The sequence below is a fragment of the Pinus tabuliformis genome, chromosome 7, assembly GCF_031772625.1.
Source record: "Pinus tabuliformis cultivar Carrire ecotype Pingquan chromosome 7, CPIR1, whole genome shotgun sequence".
In the NCBI taxonomy this organism is placed as follows: Eukaryota; Viridiplantae; Streptophyta; class Pinopsida; order Pinales; family Pinaceae; genus Pinus; species Pinus tabuliformis.
In genome coordinates, this window is record NC_142293.1 from 1,006,714,730 (window position 1) to 1,006,740,347 (window position 25,618).

Below are 25,618 nucleotides of genomic sequence, written 5' to 3' on the forward strand. Positions count from 1 at the left end.
ATTCACCTGGAAACTCCAGTGTCGAAGAATCCCAAGGTTCAGAATTTTTATGGCGACTTTACCCTTCAAGAACCAGTAGCCTAAAGAATCTCTTGGTGAATTCATTGTTATCAAAATGGATTTTCTTGCTCGAAGGTATGCTCCCATGAGCTGAGATCACATTCCAGGTTTTCCAAATAAAATTCCGAAGGTAGATTGGTCAAGGAATTTGCCTACGTTTAAAGATGATTATAGGAAGGATGTTGCTTTACATCTGGTTAAATTTCACATGCATATTCGCAATTTAAAGGTTGATTTTCCTGAAGATCGCTTGATGAAGATATTCCTGGCCACTCTGGAAGGTGAAGCCCAATCTTGGTATGAAAGTTTACCGCTTGCTTGTATTTACTATTTAAAGGATTTTCATGCCATGTTCTTTGAAAGGTATAAAGATTCTGATCCATCATTAAATTTAGTTCAAGACTGTTGCAAACATGCTTATAGTTTTATTGAAAGCCTTGAGAAATATTATGAAGATAATAATTTCATGGATGATGACATCATGGAAGCCCTGTATGAAAATCCATTTTAGCAGCATAAAGAGGATACTTATCAAGATCCGCAGGAAAATTTGCAGCAGGATCAAGATCTAAGTACAGTGGAAAATTATGAAAGAGAAGGTTTTATTTCAGATCTGTCCATAGATGAAGAAAACAATATGAAGGAAAGTCAAGTCAGCTAGTTTAGATCTAGATTCAGATTGTGATGATGTAGACTACCTTGTGTTGAATCCCATAAAGGAGAGCTCTTCTGTTGAGATCATTTGGTATGAAGAAGATAGAGTTGTTGAACAAAGCCTCCATGAGGAGGTAATCTAGTCATTTGATGAAAAACAAGATGAAACCTTTGTCCAAGTAAGTGAAAAATGTTCTTTCGATAACTCAGTGGTAAATGATCATTTGATTGCCATGTCATATGAAGAGGATCAACAATGTTTCCAAATTTCAGAAGATCAGGACTGTCATTCAGATTTTTCATGTTTTAAAATGTTATTTCAAGAAGACAAAAATCACTTGAGCAAAACAAAACAGAAAGTATTATCTCCTCTGTCTGAAGATGAGATAGATCGACTCTTGAAAGGTCAGGTTACAACCAAAGCTAATGCAGGTCTGCAGTGTGCACATGGTCAAGAAAGTGTTGGTGAAACTTCTTCCACTTTTGAAAATAATGATAGTCTTGAAATTAGCTTTATTGATCAGCAAACAGATAATATTTTCTTTCATGAAGATGATAAGGCTGTCATGTTTGATGATCTTGAAGATTGTTTTCTGTTTAAGAATGACCTAGGCCATGAAGTTGAGGAATATGAACTTGAGAGAGACAATATGCCAGAATTTCTCATGCTCGACGAATTTACAGCTGACACTCAGATAGCAGAAGCTTATACCTCTCTATGATTTCCTATCAATCAGCAATCAATTTGTATTTCAGATCAGAATGAAGGGAGTACTTGTATTTTTGCTGCTAGATCTCAAGCCAAGCTAGTGCTTCAGGACTTTCAACATCCTTTTGACATTCTTTTGCAAGCACTAACGAAGATGAATGTTGCCTGGTTCGTTATCATAAGCCTTGGTTTCAGTGGTTATTGTGAGTTGCCTACATGTAAATCGTTCTGCCTGCTCGGGGAAAGTAAGAGCAGAATTTATGTATGTAGCCATTTGATGGATTGGTTACATTGGAAGGCCCACTTCACATGATTGTACATATTTCATCAGTAAGTAGGTAGTCATCGTCATGATTTAAGGCCCTCAAATCTCAATGGACTGCTGCCCTTTGAAAGCTTTGTAAGTACTTGTTTCAGTTAAGTCAGTCTTCAGTCATTTTTCGTTTCAGTCACTTTAAAGATAGTTTCAGTTGAGTGTCCAGTTTTAGCTTTTGAGAGTCTTGTTTCAGTTTTGCATTATTCAGTTTAAGTATGAGTGGTGAGTCAAAGTTATTGGTTTTTGGGTGTTTTGAAGTTATTGACTCCATTGCTTAATGGGCATTGGTCTGCTCTCCAAAAGATCTACCATTCTTTGCACCTCCAAGGAGCTACCATCCCCATTGGAGCCAATGTTAGTTTCAGTCTTTTCAGCCTTCCTCGAGTGATCAAGCATGCTCTTACAAAGTGATTTTAAGGTGTGAAAGTCAAATTTTGTCATTGCAGTGAGTCTTCAAGTAAAATTTGGTCACTAGGTATTAGGTCTAGGGTTTGCTTTTACTCCTTCCAAAGTTGTCCAAATGTCGGTCCATGTCACCATTCAGATGAGTGTGCCATCATTAGAGGATTATCATCATCATGTCAAGTTCCATTGGGTCATTTTACACCTTGTTCATGCTTCAGTTGTGCCTAGGTAAGGTTCATTTCCCTCTCCTAGGGTTTTGAAGGCAATTTCTCTTGGATGGTCAAATCATCGTCAAAACTTGTATCCTGATGCTCCTACACCTTCCCCTATCCCTAATGTAAATTATTAAACACTTCCCATAACTGAGATCCCCCAGATTCCTCATTTTCGCACAAACCCTAGTTTCTTGCTACAACTTGGCAATTTTCTAGGCTAGACATGTGTTTTTCCCTTTTGGACCCCTTCCCCTCACTCAATCTTTGAAATTACACTTTTCCATGCTTTCTAGTATCCCTCCCTACTTCCAAAAATATTCTCAAGAATTTAGAAGCCCCTTATCCCCTTCATTTTGGTTCATTTCGACAAATCCCTCGTTCCACACATCGGGATAGGTTTTACTCCAATGATGTTTCTAAGCAAAAAAGATGAATTTTAGAAACCGGAGAGAGGTTTTTGTCCAAAATAGGCCAAGGAGGAAAAACCTCCTTCACGTTTTACATAGGTGTCATGATTTTGGAGAAATGTCAAAAATACAGTTGCCTCAAGAGACTTCATGCACCTCTAAAGTGACCTTGGGAAAATCAAGTTTTCTTCTATATTGGTTGGCCAAATGACTTGCTTGATGAGTCAAATGATAACTAGACACAAAGATATTTCAAATGAGCTATTATGATCTCCATTTGGAGCTAACGAAGGCATCGAAAAGTTGACTACAATATCACTCTGCCTTTAGGCAACCTCATTTGGCACATTTTTACCAGTCTTGGGAGATTTGATTTTTGATAGGGAAAATGAAGTCTAAATTGAAGCATTCTAGTTGGGCTGGAAATTAGACTCAAACAACTTTCCAACGAGCTATCCCACGCCTAATTTGGACACCAGGAAGGCCTCCAAAGGTCTCCTGTAAAATGAGCTATGCACAGGGTTTGGTGGCGCGACGCATTGGACAACTGGCGCGGCGCATAAGGTGCGGCGCATTGGGCTGCATTTCTCAGTGCAAAAATACATTGGTGTGGCGCATAGGGGAGGCGCGATGCATTGGGCTTGAGGTGTGGTGCATAGAGATGCCAAGCCCAATTTTCTCAAAAACTTCATCAAATCGCCCCAAATCGCATGGATTTGCCTTGTGACAAGTAGGTAGACCCTTCATCATTGTTTTTTTTCATCCAAGTTGGGTTTTTATGTTATGATGATTGGATTGTTTAAACAAATAATCAAACGCAAGCCTACCATTTCAAATTCTTTGAAAAAAGATTGATTCTTAGGGTTTGACAACTATTTTCTACCAAGTCTATCCTCTTTCCATCATTCCCTTATCCCATTTATCCCTTAATCTCATTGTTCGTTAAGTTAACATACCTCCAAAATTCACTAAGCCCATGCCCCCAATTCCTATTTCCCATAATCCCAAACCCTGGTCCATATACTATACCCTATCCCAACGTTCCCTCATATCCCAGGTTACTCATTCCTAAGTCCCATTATCCCTATCCCTAAAGTCATTGCATTCCTTATCATTCATGTCATTTGTAAAATTCCCAAAACCTCAAGTTTCCAAAACAGTCAAGTAACTGTCCATTGTTCCTACATTTGTCAAAATTCAGAAGGGAAAAACCCCACTGTCCACACTGCCGTATTTCCCACAGTCCCTCCCACATTTGGAAATTGCACCAAATTCTCTTTCTTCATCTCATTGAAAGCCAAACAGACTTTGAAACACCATGAAGGCGGACACCGATACATTATATGACCAAGACAATGACTTTACAACTGAAACTGCATGCACCAGCAGGACACTGGAATGACGTAAAAGGCAAGATCGGCTCCAAATATTGGCTGAAGCCTATTTAGCCCAGCATGACACTTCACAGAGAAGGTCCAGCCCAAATTTCAAGAAATTTGGAGAAATTGTTGGCATTTTGAAATTTTTTGCACTAAAAAACAGGTTTTGCCTCCCTATGTGTCGCGCCACGTGGCGCTTGCTTTTGCTAGAGGGGTCCAAATCCAAAAACTTTGCATTTCTAGATTTTTCATGATAAATCATGGTTGGTGGTGCATGGCAAAGAAATTTTGGCAAGTTTTGAGTCCTCAAGAGGCCAAAAACCCTCAAAAAATGACCTCACTGCCTCTATTTCGACGCACAGGAAGCATTGTTGGGAGATTGAAGTTTTGGAGGGGAAAATGACATCCAAATTTAGAAATTCTACTTGAGTTGGAAAGTAACCAGGTAGGGATTTCCAACAAGCTATCTTGGGCCCAATTTCGACTTCAGAAAGTGCCTCAAAATCAGCTCCAAAGTGGCGCAACACAAAGAGAATCACACACGGCGCATAGAGGATTTTTGCCTATTTTTCACTGCTCAGCTCAGAAATTCACCCCATTTTGACCAGTTTTGCTTTTTGATGTTACACTTGACCTTGCATGATGTAATTTGATAACCATGATGTAATATTGGCACATTTTTACTTGTTCTAGAGGATTCATTCACTAAAAAGTGAAAATTAAATGAATGAATCAGTTTCCTAGCATATAGGGGTAAGTTGTTTGATTACCTAGATTTCAGTTCCTTGTTTAGAATTGGTTTAAACAGCTTTTATAATGATGAGCTCGATACCGAGAGGAATGGGAAGGAGTTAGGATTGTCTATATCATGTAATTTCTCAGTGGTTTTCAGGGTTGGATACTTGGGATTGCTTGGCACTTCATTCTACATTTCATTTATGCAATTTTGGCAAAGGAAAGACCAGGTTTTTGCAGCAGTTGTTGGGATCCATGTGGCTCTATGTTTTTATGGTGTTTTTCTATATGTATTTTATGTTCACTGATGTTTATGTGTACCATTTCCCTTATCTTTTCTTCGGAAATTAAACAAATGTGTGATTGAGGTAGAATTCAATGGACTGCTGTGCTCTGCCTTGAAATTTAGTTTAATTTTACATGTTTTCATCTGTTTGAGGAGGAATCTTGAGATCCTCTTGCCCTCATTAGCCCCTCACCAGTCTAATCCATCCATTCATTCAATCCAAAGCATCTAAACGATTGCCTTCCTTTCCCCAATCATAACTCGTGAAAAAACTAGGCCTCATCCCGAGACCCAAATTTGCCTTTCCCTTTTTCCAACACAAAACCCTCAAAAACTCAAATAAAATTCTTTGCACCTCATACCTAGCCTAAAATTAGTTTCTTTTGAGTCATCTCCAGCCCCATTTATTATCTTTCGCTGAGATTGACCCGGAGAGAGCCCTTTCCTGTCCTTGTAGGGCTAGCTATGAGGCTGAGCGTGGTTTGATGTGGACCTAGAACCTTGACTTTTCAATGTGAGGAAAATCTAGGCTCTAACACATGCCAACCATGTGAGCCTATGAGCTACTCACATTGGTGGTTCCTAACACCATAGACACACTCAGATTCTTCACCCTAGGTGGTGGAAGAATTTGTCCACTTACTGGAGCGATTGAAGAACTGACAATAACATTCTTCGAGACTGTCGGTTGAATAGGACGGGTGACTAGGATGGACAAGACAAGAGGGTTCGGAATGGTGGATTGCACCAGGAGTGGGGTAACGGCCTGTTGGGAGGTCGGGTTTGCAATGAATGGACCTGTAGTAGGCATGGTGCTAGATGCCCAAACATGGTTATGATAAAGTGATGAGGCACTAGGTGTACCTAAGATCAATTGTGCTAAAGTCACATAGTTAGGCGGAAAATCCTGATACACACTAATGGGAATGATCCCTGTATAGGGGAAACCTTTAGGAGGAAACTGATGTTCTTCCTCTTCGACAATGTGTGGAGTAGAAACCTTTGATTGATCCGAAGAGGTAAGTGGAGCATCAATTTCAGGTTCCAAAGTTTGGAAAAAATGACGATGAACGATCGAAGTTGTACAAGGGGATAATTCCAAAGGAACACCCAGCTAATCATACAGACTATATGGACGCCGCAGTGATATCACAACAGGGTCGAGCAAAGGATTCTGAGGATATATAACCAGTCCAATCTGACCGTTAGTAGTCAACGAACTCTCAAGTGTCTGGAAGGGATTTTCTCGAGCTTCCGAGGCTAATATCAGTAGGTAACCTAGTATATGAAGTAGGCAGAGGATGAGATGACAAAGGTTGAATACTCAGAATGATTCCAAGTTCAGTACCTTGGTGCTTGAGTGTCTCTTGTAATTTAGGAAAAGGCTCCTGAGACAATCTTTCAGACGGGGGAGAGGAAGAGGAACTAGGTGAACCAGATGGTTCAGCCACGATGACCTTTTCTTAGTTGACAGGAAAAGAGAGATAAATTTCAAAGATTGAAAATTTTCTTTAGGGAAAACTCATGATTTGTTCTAGAGAAGAAATAACATGATGTTATAAGATCGTCGGCAATCAATTCTTAAGACGCATAAATAAATTGGTTCTCTTTTATTTTTTAAGAGTCGAGAAAGAAACAAATATGATTCTATCACTTTCGATTGGAAACGAGATCGAAAGGACAAGTGCTCTAATGATCTTTTAAATTAAATGAGTCAAAAAGATCAAATGACTACTCTGGATGATCTAGGTAAAAACGATTACCAGGCAACTTTGAACTACAGAATGCCTCGCGGTGAACTGAGAAGTATGGGTAGGAAATCTCCCCAAATGTTGTGTTTGGTTGTCATGTTTGCAAGGCGGCGGACTCGGCTTCCTATGGATAAAGGATTGCATCTTAGAGGGGTCTCCCATTATATACTGGATGGTACGGGGAGCAAAAATCCATACTAGTGATGTCTAGTGCCGAAGCTAATGAAAACTGCTATGTTTAAAGATGTTAGACCACATCTCTAGTCTAGACCTTCAAGATGTGATCATTAGGTTTCAAATGAACCTTAGGTTAATTGGGTTCATTTTAAAGTTTATCTTGAATTATGTCTGGGTTTCTAGGCCTTAGCAATGTGACTCGAAAAGCCCTAAATGTAGCTAAATGAGACAAGACCCTTTCAATTCGATGAATTGTCTACACTAGAGAGGGTAGAAAAAATAATCAAATGCAAACACCCAAGAAACCGAAAGCAAAATGATTTTTCACTACTTCACTTTTCAAGAAAATAAACTAATGAAAAATACATTCCAATTACTAATTTCCTAACAATTACACTTGAACGGTCCTTTGAAAAGTAAAGAGAATTCTATTTCTTTTCAATTTCCAATGCAATCCTAGTATTCAATGATGCTTACTAGCATAACATATTGATGAAACAAACTAGAATTTTGTACTTTTCATGAAATGAAAAAATGAATTTCTCATAAAAAAATTAAATGAAAAAGTTTTGAGACAATCGATTCTCAAGCAAATGAAAAACACAAAAAGATAATATATTTTAAACTAATGACACAATGACTTTACCAAAATCAAGAGAAGCAATGTGATCTATGCTGGAAAAGAGATGTTTAGACAAGCAAATGAATCTCTTCAAACTTGTGTAATAGAGGTCAAAGCCATAGAAGGACCATAAACAAAATGCAACTTGACTCGCTGAGCTTACAATTAGCTGAATGGATGATAATCTATATGCCCTAGTGCCACTAACCATCCAATTACCCAAGAAATCAAGCGAAAATATGGAAAATCAACAAGAAAATCAACCAAATGAAAAGAATCTCTCTATTCAGGGAGAAAATTATATAAATAGCTTACAGGGTAGAAATAATGAAAGCAAAACACACTGGCCAAGATCTGGGGCAAACCCTAATATTCACTTACAAGAATCATTGCAACTGTTTAACCGACAACAAGCTCCAGAAGGGGGTCGAAGCAATTGTTTCTCAACATATGTCACTAATCGGCGTGACTATCAACAAATTAAGTGCACTCAGTGAGGATGCAAAGAAAAAAACAAAAAATTTCAAAATTTGGGACCAGACTTGCTACTATGAATTTCAAACCCAAAGCAGTAAGCAAAGGAAAATAGATAGAACTAAAGGTAAATGGTGAAACTAGAAACGTTCACACAAAACCATGAAATTCCAAGCAAACAAACAGAAGGATTGGTTCCCTAGTGGAGTTTCCAATCTGTGCTGAGGTGAAATTATAAGTGTGGACACAAACAATTCCTCTAGCCTCATAGTTGGTATAGCCACTAACAAGACATTCTATCGAATATTTCCTTAGGTTAAAACCAATTAAGACAACCTACCTCTTAGTACACCTGTCCCTTTTCATGATGACCTTTCTTGCTCACTCCAACTATCTCTCATTTTCTTCTTTAAACACCTGAAACAAGTAAACAACAATAAACAACATCTGTGATAATAGAAAAATTTTAATTCAACCTACTTAACAATTGAAGAAACATTAAGCCATAAACATGTGATATAACACATTATGTAGGAAATCAATTTATAGTTGCATATATATTAAATCAAGAAGAGATTACAACCATTGTCTTGACATTGTTGTTATCCTCCGACAAAACCAGGTTCCCACACACTTCTGTTACCATTCCATGATGTCCTCAACAATGATAGTTTTAAGGATCTTCCCTTTAGGATTCTCACTAAACCAAATTCACACTTCTCCCTCACACACAACTAGATATCTACAACTATGAATAGCTTGCTATTTACTCCAAACTTAATTAGCACTAGCACACCAACATTAACACTAGCTTGTGCTTGGGAAAATGGAGGTTTATATACCATGAATGGATGGGAGATGGTTCGTCTTCTCATGCGAGAAGGTCTTATCTCTTGAGGTATTTCCATCCTTATAGGGGAAAGGAGCCCAAATTGACATCCTCGACTCCATCCAGCTCAACCATTTACCAGACTTCTGTTACGAAGCTTCTAGAGTTGGAAGCTTCACCTACTTATTTAAATAAATTTCCAAAATAGGATCAATGCGACTGAAAAAATTCTTAGTCGCTCTGATCAGTGCTAGGGATAGTGTTAATCCTTGCATATCGGCGCAAGGAGGACAAGGGTCATTAGCACTGGTCTTGTAAACTGAGAAAAACAAAATATTTTTGGGCAATGATGCAAATGGAAATGTTCTACTCATGAAGAGGGACACAATGGGAGTTTATTCATGAAGGGGAAGCATGTAGGGTTCATTGCATAGGTCCTCCAGGATCATGGAACGCAGAGTGCAGGGAGAGTGAAAAAATTTTGTGTAACATTTGAGCCACATTTTTGCATGACACTTTGAGTTCTATCTTTCAAAAATTAGGAATCCTTAATGATGTGGTACCCTTAGTGAAGATGATTCTTTGTATTGTATTAAGAAGAAATTCAGTTTTGCATTTGGATGACAACAAAATTTAGAGTGTTCAATGAAGAGGTTACTCAGTGGTCTAGGAAGGTGTCATATTGTTCTATTTTTATTTCCCTTTTCTGTTATCATAGCTCACCACAATTCTTTATGGTACTTAGAGTTATGAGTTGATCATCAATGATTAATCACTAGGTATTGATGGAAAACAATGTGTGTTGATTGTGGTTGCCTCTAAATAAGAACTACATGGCCTAGGTACAAGATTTTTATAGTAGGTGCAAGAATATTGTGGTAGTATTCTTGAAATTACACCCTTTCACCCAAAAAACTATTTCTTTATCATGAATTTTAATGAGACTCTCAACAGAAATAAGATCTTTGAATCTATGACAAGTAGGGAGTTCATTTGAAACAGGACAGTAGGTATGTGATGTCTATCATAAAGGTGCAATACTCTTTCTCCATAATGTATGGTACAAAACATTGCTTTCCCGTTCCTGATCATGTTACATTGGAATTTTGTCATTCCTGTACTTGATAACTTCATCAGGGTTGTAACTTGGTTTTAGTTAGCACTATAATAGTGAAGTTGCACACTTAATGAATGCTTTAAAAATGAAGACATACAAGGTGTCTGAATATTTCCTCGCTGATATTTTTTGACATTTGTATCGAAAAGAATAGTTTGATCTTTAAACATTCCCCCTCCCTTCTTCCATGGTTTTATAATATTATGGTTTCGATTGCATGAGGACCTGAAAGAAGGTCAACATGGGGGAGTATTGAGCCTCTGTTTTGTCCAATATTTCATACTTTTTGTTGAATAACTCTATACCTATACTCGATGTTTATAGTCATTATTATTCTTTTGATGCACTATTGAGCTATTAGCTAGAGGCATTCAAAGATAACCATTATTGATCTACGAATTATTTTTTTTTGTTAATTTGAAGAGTATTTAATGTACAAAAAAATCATTAATGTAATAGGCTCTCTTTGTGGCAGGTGAGCAGTTCCTCTACCAGCAGTTCCTGCACCAACAATTCTTGTACCAATAGTTCTTGTACCAGTTGTTCATGTACGAGCAGTAAAAGATATACTAATGTTGTTACCTTTGACAACTTTGCATGGACTTTGTCATTCCCCACGAGAAGTCATGGTTACCATTTACTTTCTCATAGATGTAACAAGAAATTTCCACATCCACTGCAGTACAAGATTCTTCTCAAACTATTGTTTAAAACTGAGTTGATCATGCTATTATGCATATGCCAACAAGCCTTGGTCCTGCATTCACCTTCCTGTGTCATACAAGAAAATTAGAGAGGTAGCCAAGGATCAGGTAAATACATCATCAATAAAGGCATTGCCAATAGGCAAAGTACTCTATCAGACATTTGAAAACTTGTTTTACCTCTAGCATGAGGTAAAACAAATACACAAAGGCAAATGAAGTATATAGAAAATTGCTAAAAATCCAATTACCTCATGTCGAAACATGGGAGAAATTAACTGATTTACTATAGAAATATGCAGTAAAAAGATTAATGTATAAGGAAAGTAAAACAACATGGTAAAAGTATGAAGATAGATCAGTAGATTCAAATTGTATTAGATTCAATGTGTATCAGATGAAAGCTTAAAGTAAATGAAGATTCTAGCACGAAAGAGAAAACAAAAAAGCAACATAAAGGGCTAAAACTCAAAGCGTAAAATATAGCAATACCAAAATAAAAGAGACAACATGAAAAAATTCAATAGTTGTCTCTATGTTCTTGGAAGAAGATATTATTCTTTCCTAGATTAAATCTCAACTTAGTTTGAGATATTTTGTAATAAACTTTTGTATAAATACTTGACAACTTGAAATATGTAATGTGGATTCTATTAGACATTTCTATAGACTTTTTTATCAAGAAGACCCAGAAGGTTATTGTTTCAGTTGATGAGCCAACAAGATGGATTGATAAATAAAGATCAGACTTTTCCAAGGATTCATGTGTTGAGTGAATTTCAGACAAGTATTTGCATGTGTTATTGTCATTTTTCTCAAAGTTAGTCATAATCTTAAATGTGTTTCGCAATCTAAATGTCATAACTGGAAAAATATTTCAAAACTTGTTTAATCACGCTCTGTCTTAATAGTTAAGCATTTGAATGTTTTCATCTGATATTTAAATTAAATAATTATTAATTTCTCTTTGGTTTATATTGATTTCATGAATAATCAAGGTTAAAGGATTCTTAACTACCCTTTGATCTTGATTACCCCTTCCTTCCTCATTCATTATCTGGGTCTGAGAACCCTTAACTTATCTCTCACCCCAAGTGAAACACTTCCACCCCTCTGTCCCAAACATCTGAAATATACTCTGCTATCTTGCCCTTGGAACATCCTCTTTAGTAAGTTAATAAATTTTTTCTTCCTTATTAGTTGACTCCATGGCCCAATGGTCCAAAAGACATCAATTTATCCATCTGTCTAAGAGATCCAACCACCCAATCTCAAACAAAATCAAACACCCCTTGAACAATCATAGCTAGCCTAAAAACATCGTAACTAAAACAAAGTTAAATTTTAAAGAGAGAGCCCTCTCTGAGCATTAGGAAGCCTAGGTCCTAACCTCCAAAAGTGGATAGTGGTTACACTTGGTTTTTATTTCTTATTACTTCAAAGTAATTATCAAAGCGATAACACGCACCATATCTATATTCAGGATGGAACCTGACCTATCCGACCACCCCAAAGGTGGATGAACCCAACTCTAAGAGATGTTGTAAAGGAATAATTGCAAGAACTCTTATATGTTGATTTTATTTATCCTATTTCTAACAGCCAATGGGTCTCTCCATTGGTCTTAGTCCCAAAAGAATATGGTAGATGGCACATTTGTATGGACTATAGAGAATTGAACAAAGCCACTCTTAAAGACTACTTCCCCCTTCCTTTCATTGATTGGGTACTTGATACCCTTACTGGTAAGAAGTACTTTTATTTTCTAGATGGCTTTAGTGGGTATAACCAAATATAAATTGCACCCAAGGATCAAGACAAAAGCACTTTTGCATGTCCATGTGGTACATTTGCTTAACAAGTGCTTCCCTTTGGGCAATGTAATGCCCCGACTACCTTTCAAAAGGTGGTCTTAGCCATTTTTGATGAATTTGAGTGTCTGGAAATATATATGGATGACTTTTCTGTGTTTGGTGATTGATTTCAGGAAACCCTCAAGAATCTAGAAAAAGTTATTCTTCACCTCCAAGCATCTCATCTCCCCTTGAGTGATAAAAAATGCAGATTGATGTGCAAGGCAAGGGTGGTTCTTGGCCATCTTATTTTTGAAAAAGGTATCGAGGTTGACCTTGCAAAAATAGAAATTATTTTGAGTCTTCATATACCCAAAACTCAAAGGGAAGTTGATGTAGGAGGATTCATCTCAAGAGAATCATTGTATTTTAGTAGACAAAGGGGGTCTTGTGTTTTAAGGAAGTTGATTTCCTAAGTGCGAATTAATGTAATTATTTAGGATTTTGAGTAATTTTAATAAGAATAGGATTTAATTGAATATTGTGAGGCATACTTGTAAATATTCTCGAATGTAGGAGAATATGAGAAATTTAGGATTGTTGAGATCCTTAGGAGTTAGAGAGGATCCTTAGGGATAAAGAAGAGATTTTAGGATTCTGTTGAGAAGATTATGGATCTAAACTAGGAAATGGTTTTAGAATCCTTTTGTTTAAATGTAAGCCTAAAAGGAAAAGTTAGAGGTTAGATGGTTAGATAGTTAGCAGGTTAGCTAATTAGAGAATGTAAGACTATGGCAGAGTGTGAAACGAAGGCCACTATTAGAAGAACAGGCCAAACAGAGACAAAGAGTTGTACTATGTAATCATTGGTTTGTACGTACATATACAAGGATTTAATTCCAAAGTGTGTAGATGTGTGATTTGAATAGTGAATGATAAAATTATGAGTAAATCAGAGGATTTTGTGTAACAAAGGTATGCAGGTAGAGTCCAGGTGAAACATAGAGGAGAATAACGATACAAAGATTCATAATGGATTGCTTGAATCCATTTGAAGGATCAAAGTGAAAGGTCTGGAGGGACAGTAATTAAAGAACACATAGACTTAAGCTCAGGAGGAATTGCAAAGCAGAACAACGAAGGGCGAGAAATCTTAGAGTAATCCAAAACCACAGTGGAACTGAAGAAATGGTGTAAAATCTAAGTGAAAAGGGGAACGAGGAAGTAAAGTATCGGTACACAGTACCGTTGGATCTAACAGATCAACAACCAGGATTAAGTTGCAGTGAGAGGAGTAAGTGGTATCGCATCGCAACATCTCGAGAGTGTGAAAATCCCGACCTTAAGGACTTTGCGATTGTGAAATGCGACATTGTTGCGGATAGTTGGATCATATGATTTAGTCAATGGTGGAGGAGCATTGATAAAATCCCACATCGCAATGTTTCGATTATGAGGAATGAACCTTGGGCCACAAGAATATGCGATATGTGATATCCGATGAGATCAAAGATTTGATCGCATCGCAAATATCCCATGGTAATGTATCGGGCCCTAAGAAACTGCGATATGCGACCTTACGAAGGTGTGATGTGAGTGGGCTGATAAATATTGCGGCATGCGATCTAGAGGGGACCCGATAATGTATGAGTGATGTTTATATTAAATTGAAGTCTAGTTGTGTTATCATATCCCGGATGAGATAAAGAGTCATATGTTAGTATGACTGTGTGTATTGTGACAATGATGGATTGATGTGAGAAATCAATGGTAAGGAGAAAGTATATAAAGGTTGCGGTATGATGTATAGTATGATCACATCCCATAGATTGGGAAGTTTCGAATGTATATGCTGAAGAGTCCTTTCCAAACACAAGATTGCGATAGCAATAAAGGCGTGCTTTGATAAATGTGATGGGCTGAAGAAACAGGAAAAAGTTATGGTTTATATATGTGTTATGTGGATTTCTACTATAAAGGAATTATAATAGAAATAGAGTTGATAGAAGGTTTATGGTTTAAGTATGTATATAACCATAGTTGTAGAGTGGGGTTGGTCAACATGTGCGGGCATAAACACCTTAAAGGTTTGAGAGAGTATAGCATCCCGATGGCATAGATTGTGCTAAGGGATAAAATGTGGTAAGTTATAAGCATTCCGCATGATATTTAACAAATCGGGCTTTAGACCACTACGAAAATGAAGATTTGATCCGGCAGGTCATGGAAATTCCTGGGGCAAATAGGTTTATACATTTCTATATGCATAGTGTGGGTATACGCGGGTTTTCCTGTGTTAGAAGTGAGAGGTTTTCTAGGACATGCAGGCTACTATAGGAGATTCATTGATAATTTATTAAGGATAGCTAGCCCCCTTTTCCAACTTTTGGCTAAAGATAGTGATTTTTATTGGTCCACAACTTGCCAATAGTCCTTTGAGACATTGAAGGAAAAAATAGTTCAGACACCAGTTTTGAGAGGCCCAAACTGGTCCCTACCATTTCATATTTCCTTTGATGCCTCAGATACTAATATTGGCACAAATTTAGGAAAATAAGAAGACAAAAAATATTATGTTATTTATTTCATTAGTAAAAACTTGTCACATGCTGAACAAAATTATACAGTTACTAAGAAAGAGGTTTTAGCTGTACTTTTTTCCATTAATAAATTCAGACATTATACTACAGGATATGAAGTCTTTGTGCATACTGACCATTCTGTAATAAGATATTTGATGAATAAACCATTAGCTAGCGGTAGAGTGACTAGTTGGTTATTACTGTTATAGGAATTTATGATTATCATTATTGATAGACCATGAAAATATAATGTAGTAGCAAACACTATTTCAAGATTAAATAATCCTGGTGAAGCAATTCCTATTGATGATGATTTTCCTAATGAGAATATTTTCGTTGTCTCAAAAAAATCTTCATGGTTCGCTAACATAGCTAACTATTTAGTCACTGGAAAATTACCACCTCACTTTGTTATAGACATTTTTGTGCCTTACAGCATGAAGCATGAAATGTCCATAATCTAAGGGATCCAAAGTCCCTAAACATGTTGTTCCTACCCCTAGAGGAACAAGGTCAGCAAACCACAGCACTGAATATCAGTTCTCCACCTGAAAACACTCAAAAACAAGCTAATTCTGGATCATGTCAACTGCTCCACTGCGCATATGCGCTGAATATCAACTGCTCCACTGTGTACCTGCGCTGAATGTCAACTGCAAAGAAGGCTACCTGCGCTGGGCGATTTTGGCCAAGTGGCACAATCATTCCTCAAGGTGTCAATGCCCAGGAAGCTTCCAAAATGACACTTGGATCAGAGAATTTGACTGGTGATGAGTAAGAGGGTCTAGATCTCCAAGTGGAAGCAAGAACCTCCAAGTGGACTCAAGAACTGAAGAATAACTGAAGTGGGAGAGGACACTAGTCAGCTTCATGCCAGCCTCAAGCTGACTCATCCTTTCTCCAAAACTCCTATATATAGAGCTCTCTCATCAGGTCTAAGGGGGCTGGAATCTTGTGAATGTAAGGAAGTGCTGTTGGTTTGAGTATAGAACTATTGGGTGATTCGCTTTGAAGGAGGTGAAGAGGAGATTTCTTTCTGCTGGGAGGTGGTGCTGGATTGGGCCTTTTATGGTTGTATCACTTCCTGAACTATACTTCTTCCATTAATAAAGCATTTGAGGTTCTTCTATATGCATGTGTCTCAATGGTGTATTGTTATACTTGTGTATTTGATTTATTCTAATCCTTGAATCAATTATGAATGTATGCTTCTTGTAGTTTCCCTCTCTTGCCATTTTGCAGGATCTTGGTGTAGCTGGGCCAGTGAAAGAGCAAGGAGCTGGGAGCAAGCAACAAGGAGAGAAGATTGGATCAATCATTAGCGAAAGACATCGGTTAGTGGATCTCTTCCTCCCCTCTTGTACATCTCATAAAGAAGTAATCTCGAATAGCTTTGCTTTGATTGTTGCTGAGGTACTATCACCCTTAGAGTGGGATAGGGTCATTCCGTATTGGATACTTTTCCCAACAACAAATTGGCGACTCCGCTGGGGATCGTATCTTGTTGGTTGTTTGTGTTTTTGCTATTCATTTCTTAAACACAGGGAGTACCGAATCGAACTGCATTTGGAGCTTTCAAATGCAAAGTAGAGGGCAACTACTCTAGCTCAGTTTCTGGGCATGTTTATGATTTGAAGAGCTGATCCACAAGGACTCTGAATAGCTCTTAGTGATAGCTTTTCATTCTCCTTTTCATCCCTTAGCTTTACTTGATTGATAGCTTCTGATTTCGCCAAAAACTGTGAATTTTTGAGCAATCTGTGACCCGGAAACTGAGAAAAGCGAAAGTTTATCTCTTCAGTGCAGGCACTGTGAAGGCAGTCTGCATTTCAGCGCAGGTCCCGAAGGGGCTACCTGCGCTGAATTTCAAACTGACAGTGTATCACCTACGCTGAACCAGTTTTGCCTTGTGCTACTGGGGTTCCCTGCTGTTTATTGCCCTGTTTTCATCCTTGTTTTTGCAGCCTGTTATCAGTCAATGTACCTATCTGAAACCAACTTTCCTTGCCACTATTCCACCTCGGTTGTATAAAGAAACTGTATTTGTTCTTTTTGTATTTCTTACATCATTTGCAGTTTCCCATAACGAAAGTGAACTAGTCTTGCTGTGGCCTCTTAAATCTAGACCTGTGAGAAGTGTCGTTTCGATCTTAAGAGTTAGTTTGTTTGTTGTTCATAGCTGATTGAGCTTTTGCTTTCGTCACATGGTTTGAATTTATATATTTCTAGTGTCGAAACAAGTAAATCTTAAGGTGTCTTTTGATTTTGGACAAGCCTGTTGGCTTTCACTTGAAATTGAATTCAAAGTTATACAACAACTTTCTTTTTGTATTACATCAACATTAAGAAAGAGAAAAGAAATACCTGCATTGTGCATTTTGCATTTGATAAGTTTGTATGTTGATTTAGGGAAAAGTGCATTAGTGTATGCTCTTTGATTTGTGTGAAAAGATGATGTCTTTCTTTTCCCTCAGTAGTTAAGATTTTCATAAGTCGAAAAGATTGAAAAAGCTTGCTTCTCATCTTAGACTGCATTTAGGAATTTGTATCAAACATCTCGTGGTGAACCTTGAAAGGCAAACTTTAAAAAAGATCAACTTAAAATATATCGAATGAACCTAACAACGCTTTGAAACATAACACAAACACATAGAGGTCTAAGCTAGAGACGTGTTTCGGCGTCGTTAAACGTAGTGACTGTCGATCTCGAAGAAGGTGGGTGATTCCTCCTGAGAGTCGGTGGCACTAATACGGACTTGTGCTCCCACGTACCGTCGCGTATATATTGGGAGACCCCTATAGGCATATATCTTTTATCCATAGGAAGCCGTGTCGGCCGCCCTACCGATCGCAATGCAGTGAACACAGCATTCACGAAGATCGACCACCCGTACCGTAAAACGTATTCTGTGCTTTTGCGAAAGGTTTGGCACACCCTCTGCCTAGATCTCCAGAGCAGTTTCTTTTGGCCTTTTTCAAACTCTATAACTGAAAAAGTCCATCCGAGAATTTGTCACTTCGGGCTCGTTAAAACATCGAAGGAGACTAGAGTCATATTTAGCTTTTTCTCGACTCTTAAAAAGTGAAAAAGCAAGTTGTGTCTAAAAGCGTCTAATAAAATTCATTCAATTCGGAAACACAAATTTCCCCTTTTAATATTTTGGTTGATCGAGTAATATGCAATCGTGGAAGAAAGTCAATTGAAACCCCATCGTTCGCGGAGGCTTACGAGTCAACCGTCTTTGTCTCCGGAATCGAAAACAGCACGGACAAAGCGAACTCGTTTAACCGGTTCAAAATCTCCTTTAAAAGTTAGAACAACTGTTCCAACTGCATCTGAGGTTCCGGTTACTCCAAACATTTCTGGAAACCCTGCCTCTATAGAAGAAGTTCAACAGCCACAGAAGGACAGTAATACTGATCCTAGTCTAGGGGCAAATACTTGTATAACTGAACCAGTTCCATCTGTAACCGGTCCAGAGAGTTTTGTTCCTCAAACAACTGTCGTTGTCGAAGCAACCACTTCTTCGGCACCAGAAATATTTTACGGACCTGACGGTCTTCCTCTTCCACCGAGTTTGATTGCGATAGAGGAAATTGCAGAGGATCCGCAAGCAAGTACTCCAACCCATTTTGGAGTCGGGGTCACTCTATTTCCTTCATCAGAAGTTAATCCACCACAGGTGGAAGTTCCTGTAGAATCGCTAGGCAATCTATTGGATAGACTTAAAATGTCTGAACAACCGTCATCATCTAGGACTGTGTCAAATGACACAGCGACAGTAGAAGCCCCTGCCGTCACTCCAACAATGTTTGCCGGCATACCAGTTGTCCTGACTAGCTCACAACAGCTAGAAGGAGTCCACCAAGGGACTATTTCGACAGTATGGTCTGTTCCAGTTTGTTCATCCGGAGTAATACCCGACAACTCTTATGTTGAGACTCGACAGATTGATCCTCAAGGAGGTCAATTTTGGCCATCCAGTCCTCAAGGACTAACAATCCCTCTGAGTTCCGGATTGCTACCGTATGGGGGGCAGTATGCCCTTTCATTACCTCCTCCGGGAGGATATCCATATGGCAGTTCTCAACAGTATTCAGGTTATACTGGAATTGCATCAAGTAGTTGGGTACCTATGCTACCTCAACAACCAAGGGTTGTATATTCTATGCAACAGTGTGTACCGGTGACGAATATCCCAACCACACCGGCCATTGTAAAGTGTCACAAGTTCAAGCGATACCTGTTGCATGCCAACCTCAGATTTCTCAGGTTGTAATGCAACAGCCACTTGACCATGGGTCACAACCACAATCGCCAACTGGTGGGGCGACACAGGTCCAAACGGGTACAATTACCCCACACCTTGGTCCAACGGTTAACATAGCACAAACGAACATGGCTTCACAACCATGGTTAGTGCAATACCAACAACCACAATTCCAGCAAGTATACCAAGGTTCTGAGCAGCAGATCTTTGCGAACAGTGGACAACCGTATATCCAAAACGGTCAAAACCAACCACTTTATAGTGGTCAAGTCCACCAACCGTATCAGTCATACCAACATCAATTACATTATGCTGGTATGCAAAGGCCCACTGCTCAAGCGATTCCATCGTACCCTGGTTACGCTTCGCCTAACCTAAATCAACAGTTACCATTCGTGGCAACTTTAGAGTTACCCAATTTACACTGGTTAACTAACGATCTGATTGCTTATGCCCCTTGGTGGCCAGCGATTCCTCATAAACTTCCATCTGACATTCCTAAATTCAATGGAAATCCAGGTGAAGACCCATCGAATCACGTGATGACTTTTCATCTGTGGTGTTCGTCGAACACACTAAACGATGATTCGATAAGGCTTCGCCTTTTTCAGAGGACATTGACAGGTCCAGCGGCTAAATGGTATATTGAATTTCCAAGAGCCTCTTTCGACAATTTTAGTTCCCTAGCCACGACTTTCTTAACCCATTTTCAATTACCGATAAGGTATGAAATAGGAACAGAAATATTAACCAACTTCAAGCAGACAACTGCCACCCATATATCTGATCATATACATGAGTGGCGTCGTCGTCGTAGGATGGTGAAAACATACGTTCCCGATCAGCTGTTAGCTGAATGGTTTATAAAGTCGTTACTTCCTGCTATAACGGAAGATGTGGCCAAGGGGGGAGTCGTAACAGAGGAGCAAGTTATTGCTCGTGCACAGTATTTGGACTTAGTTTATACTCAGTCCGGCACGCTCTACGACAAAATACCCGACGCCCCTAGACCAGAATTTTCAATTCCTCCTCCTCCTAAATCAAATAGTGACTCTCACGCCGGTGACGGTGTGATTGGCACGACAAACGTGAAATCGATAAAGGCTTCGTCAAAGAAAGCCCGTAAGAATTCAGATCAAAATGCAAAATAAGAAATTCTTGCTTCGGAAGTAAATGCCGTATCAGCAGATAAAGGAAAAGAAACCAATCAACCAGGAAGCAAGAAGAAGCAAAACAAAGGGAAGAAGAAGAAACAAGGTGAGTCATCCCCTGGAAAAAATTCTTCAAACCCTCCTGGGAAAGGGAAACAAAATTATCCATGTCTAATATGTGATGATAAGGATCATAGCACAAAGAATTGCCCATTCAAAGCTGAGTTAAAGAGGTTCTTTAAAAGTTCCCAAACCTCAGCTGTGTTAACTGATCCATTTCCCAACCCAGGTCAAAATCTGGTTGATAATGGAAATGCTTCCCCATCGCAAGTACTTATGTTATCGGTTTCAAAACAGCAGAATGATGCTTTGATTTCGACAAGGAACAAAGATTATGGGAATCCGCAACTGTCGAATGACAAAGGTAAAGATCAACCAAGTAGTTCGACAACAACTTCGACAGAAGTTGTACCGCCCATCATTCCTGAATTAACAATAAAACCGCCAAAGGGAGTAGTACACAAGTCGACATTTAATCCTCGCGCCAGAGCGGCGCAGCATTATAACATAGTGGAAGATTTGGCGCAATCGCCGTCCGCTATGTCGACTCTTGAAGTACTACAAAATTGTCCAACCCAAAGGCAGGCGTTGTTATCAGCAATTGGTGGGGTTGATCCTAAGGATTCCAATCTAGTATCCTTTGACCACAAAGGATATGATCCTCAGTTACCAGCTCAACTAGCTTTCCTTATTCAAGTGAAAGCCCTCAACAAAACTGTTCACAGAACAATTATTGATGAGGGAGCATCAACATGTATTATGTCGATGAGTTGCTGGAAAACTTTAGGATCTCCAACCTTGTCACGATCTTCGACGACATTAAAAGCTTTCGACAGAAGGACTTATACCCCGTATGGTATCCTTAATAACTTGAAAGTTGAACTAGGAGGAAAAACAGTAGAAATTGATGTTGAGGTCATTGACGGAAATCTTGACTATAACATCCTACTGGGTAGACCATGGATTTATGCCATGGCAGCTGTCGTGTCGACTTATTTTAGGAAGATCGCATTCCCATTTGAAGGAGGGATTACGGTCATCGACCAACAGAACTTCCTCCCTAATGGTTCACAAGTTACAGGAAGCATTCCCATGATCCATGAGAGCAACCATTCGCTTCAAGATATCGGAGTAGGATTATTGAAAGACCCCACATTGATGGGAACTTTCATGCTACCACCTCCTATTTATATAGGAAATGTACCGTTTGTAGCAACCTGCAACATGATATCTTCTACGAAGGTTGACATGGATCGTGCAATTGTTTTTCCCCCGAGCCCTTTAGAAATATTGTAGCAATCAATGTTTCAAGCATGGCAGGCGAACCCAAATCAACGTTCGTCAAGTGTTTGGGTAGATAGGTCTAGAGAATATGGAACCCCATTAGATCCTTGGTCGAAAGTACATGGGACTGACGAAGGAATCTTACAATCAATGTTGATTGAGGGGGCACCATGGAATGATCACCACCATCGTTCCCTTCTTCTGGAATATGAAGAAGATACTCAAAGTGACCTTTATCACCCTTCAGTTTTTGAATTCCTAACAAATACTGTAAATACGGTGGATTCCGAGCAAAACTTATCCAATATTGAAGAGACTATAGCCATAAATATCTCGACTAAAACAGATGTTGTAGAGAATATTTATGTCGGCAAAGGTTGTTCCCCTTCAGAATTGGAAATATATAACGCTCTTTTTCACGAATTCAGAGATGTCTTTGCTTGGTCATATGATGAAATGCCAGGCATAGACTCAAGTATCGTTGAACATGAAATTAAAATGTATCCTGATGTCAAACCAGTAAGACAACGGCTTCGGCAGGTGCACCCCAAGAAAGCCGCTGCCATTAAGGCAGAAGTTGAAAAACTTCTCCATGCTGGATTCATCTACCCGGTTCCTCTAACCGATTGGGTATCGAATATTGTCCCTGTTATGAAGAAACAAGGGACGATTAGAGTGTGTGTCGATTATAGGGATGTAAACCAAGCTTGTCCGAAGGACAACTACCCTACACCCTTCATCGACCAGATAATTGATGAAAGCGCCGGATGTGAAATCTTTTCATTTATGGATGGATTTTCCGGGTATAATCAAATAAATATCCGCCCACAGGACCAGTCGAAGGCTGCATTTATTTGTCCGTGGGGCACATTCGCTTATCGAAAATTACCCTTTGGTTTAAAGAACGCAGGGGCGACGTTTCAGAGGGCAATGAATTATGCCTTCCATGACATCAAGAACATTGTGCAACCTTATCTCGACGACATCCCGGCTCATTCGCGAAAGCGGACTGATCATCCGCAGCATTTAAGAGCGATTTTTCTACGTTGCCGACACTACAAGATAAGACTCAATCCACACAAATGTGTGTTTTGCGTCGGTTCTGGTCGTTTACTTGGCTTTGTAGTATCTAAGGATGGGATTCGTCTCGACCCTTGCAAGGTTCAGGCAATCATTAATTTGCCTCCACCTTCAAATTTGCTTCAGATTCAGAAACTCCAAGGGAAAGCGAACTTTCTGAGGAGGTTCATTCCAAATTACGCAGAACTTGCTAAAGGTTATACTCGTCTTTTGAAAAAGGATGTACCTTTTGTCTGGGACCAGGTGGCGCAAGCTTCCTTTGATGCTCTGAAAGATTGTCTAGTAAAAGCATCATTAATGTACGCCCCAGACTATCAAAGAGATTTTAACCTGTATCTGGCTGCAGCGGATACGACCATTGTGATGGTTTTAGTTCAAGAGGTCGATGGAATTGAACATCCTATCTATTATTTAAGTAAAAACTTAAATGATACGGAAGGTAAATATTCTTATGTTGAAAAACTAGCGCTTGCAGCTGTTCAAGCGATTCAAAGGTTTCGACATTATGTCCTCTTTCGGAAAACTATCATCTTGTCAGATTGCAACCCCATGACTTATATACTGTCGCGACAGTTGCTGGGAGGCAAATATTCAAAATGGATAGCGATCCTTCAAGAGTTTGATCTGGAATTTGTAAAATCCAAATCAGAGAAAGCTCTAGTTTTCGCAGAATTATTGTGTGATCTCCCATCGTCGTCCAACGATGAAACATCGGAAGAGTCAATCGTGGACGAAAATTTGTTTCTGATATCTGCAAGCGATGAGTGGTATGGAGATATCATAGTTTATCTCCAAACCCAAAAATTCAGGCCAAACACCTCTCACTCCGAACAAAAACGTATACGATACCAAGCAAAAGACTACATGATCGTCGGTGACACACTTTACCGTCGTGGTATCGATACAGTTCTGAGGAGGTGCCTTACCCATGAGGAGGCCAAAAAAGCCCTGAATGAATGTCATTCAGGCGCGTATGGGGGGCATCAATCTGGATATGCAACAGCACAAAAAATCTTACGAGCAGGATACTTCTTGCCAACCATGTTCAAAGATTGCATAACCGCAGTCAGAAGTTGCCATGCTTGTCAAATTTTTGATAGCAAAACCAGACGACCACCTGCACCTTTACAGCCGATAGTTGCTATTGGGCCCTTCGCCAAGTGGGGCATCGATTTCATGCAATGTAACCCCACCTCGACCGGGGGGCATGGGTATATTATAGTCGCTGTCGACTATTTTACCAAATGGGCCGAGGCGATGCCTACATTGGATAACACTGGTGAAACAGCTGCCCTTTTCTTTTTTAATCATGTAGTCGCCAGGTTCGGCGTACCACAGGCTATAGTGATAGATCATGGGTCGCATTTTCGCAATCACATGATGGTCGAATTAGCTGCCAAGCTAGGGCTATCTCACGACAGCTCTACCCCGTATTATCCGCAAGCTAACGGACAAGTTGAAGCAATCAACAAGGTCCTGAAGCGTATGTTGCAAAGGATGATCGGGGTTCATAAAAGAAGGTGGCACCTAATCCTGTACTCAGCCTTGTGGGCTTACCGAACGTCGGTAAAGAACGCAACCGGGTTCACACCTTTTCAACTGGTGTATGGCTTGGAAGCAGTCTTGCCAATCCAGTGTGAAATTTCGTCGCTTAAACTCGCAATCGATCTTCTCCCCGGAACTTCAGAAGAAGAGGCTTGTTTCTTGGAATTAATCCAATTGGATGAAACCCGTCGTGATGCCGCTTTGGCTAACGAAGCCCATAAGAAACGAGTCAAGGCTCAGTTCGACAAAAGTGTCAAACCCCGTGTCTTCTCAGAAGGTGATTTGGTCTTGCTTTATGATCAAGAATCCGATAAATTGGGAGCAGGTAAATTCAAGTCCTTATGGATGGGCCCCTACATTGTTAAAAGGGTGTTAGCAAAAGGAGCCTACGCGTTAATGAATTACGACGGAATTCCACTGGCGCAGCCCCGCAACGGGTTGTACCTCAAGCGTTACTATGCTTAAATAGTAACCTGCATGCTTTTGTTGTATTTTGTTTTCGCTAAAGTATTTGTTCTGGTCGAGTGATCCACCTTTTCCTTTTGTTGCAGATGTCGAACCTTCTGGAGACATGTGTTGGATATGCCGACGGAGCGAGTCGTAGTTCGCCGAACCTGTCCTCCGCAGCCTGGGCCATTTTTTATCCAAGCGGCGAGTTAGTAAGTTTCAGAGGGGTGTGTATTGGGCAATCAACGAATAACATCGCTGAGTATAGCGCGTTGATAGAACTACTCTCTGATGCCATCACACGTGGCATACGCCGACTAATTGTCAGGCTAGACTCACAGCTCGTAATACTACAACTCAATGGTATATATTCTGTTCGCAATCTAGCTATTTATCGCATGTTCCTAAGGGTTAAGATCTTGGAAAGACAATTTGATTCAATTCAATATCAACATATTTCCAGAAACTTAAACACATTAACTGACTCATTAGCAAACTATGTGTTAGATAGACATTTGCAGCATTTATAAAAAGGACACATCATCAAAGATTGTACATATGGATC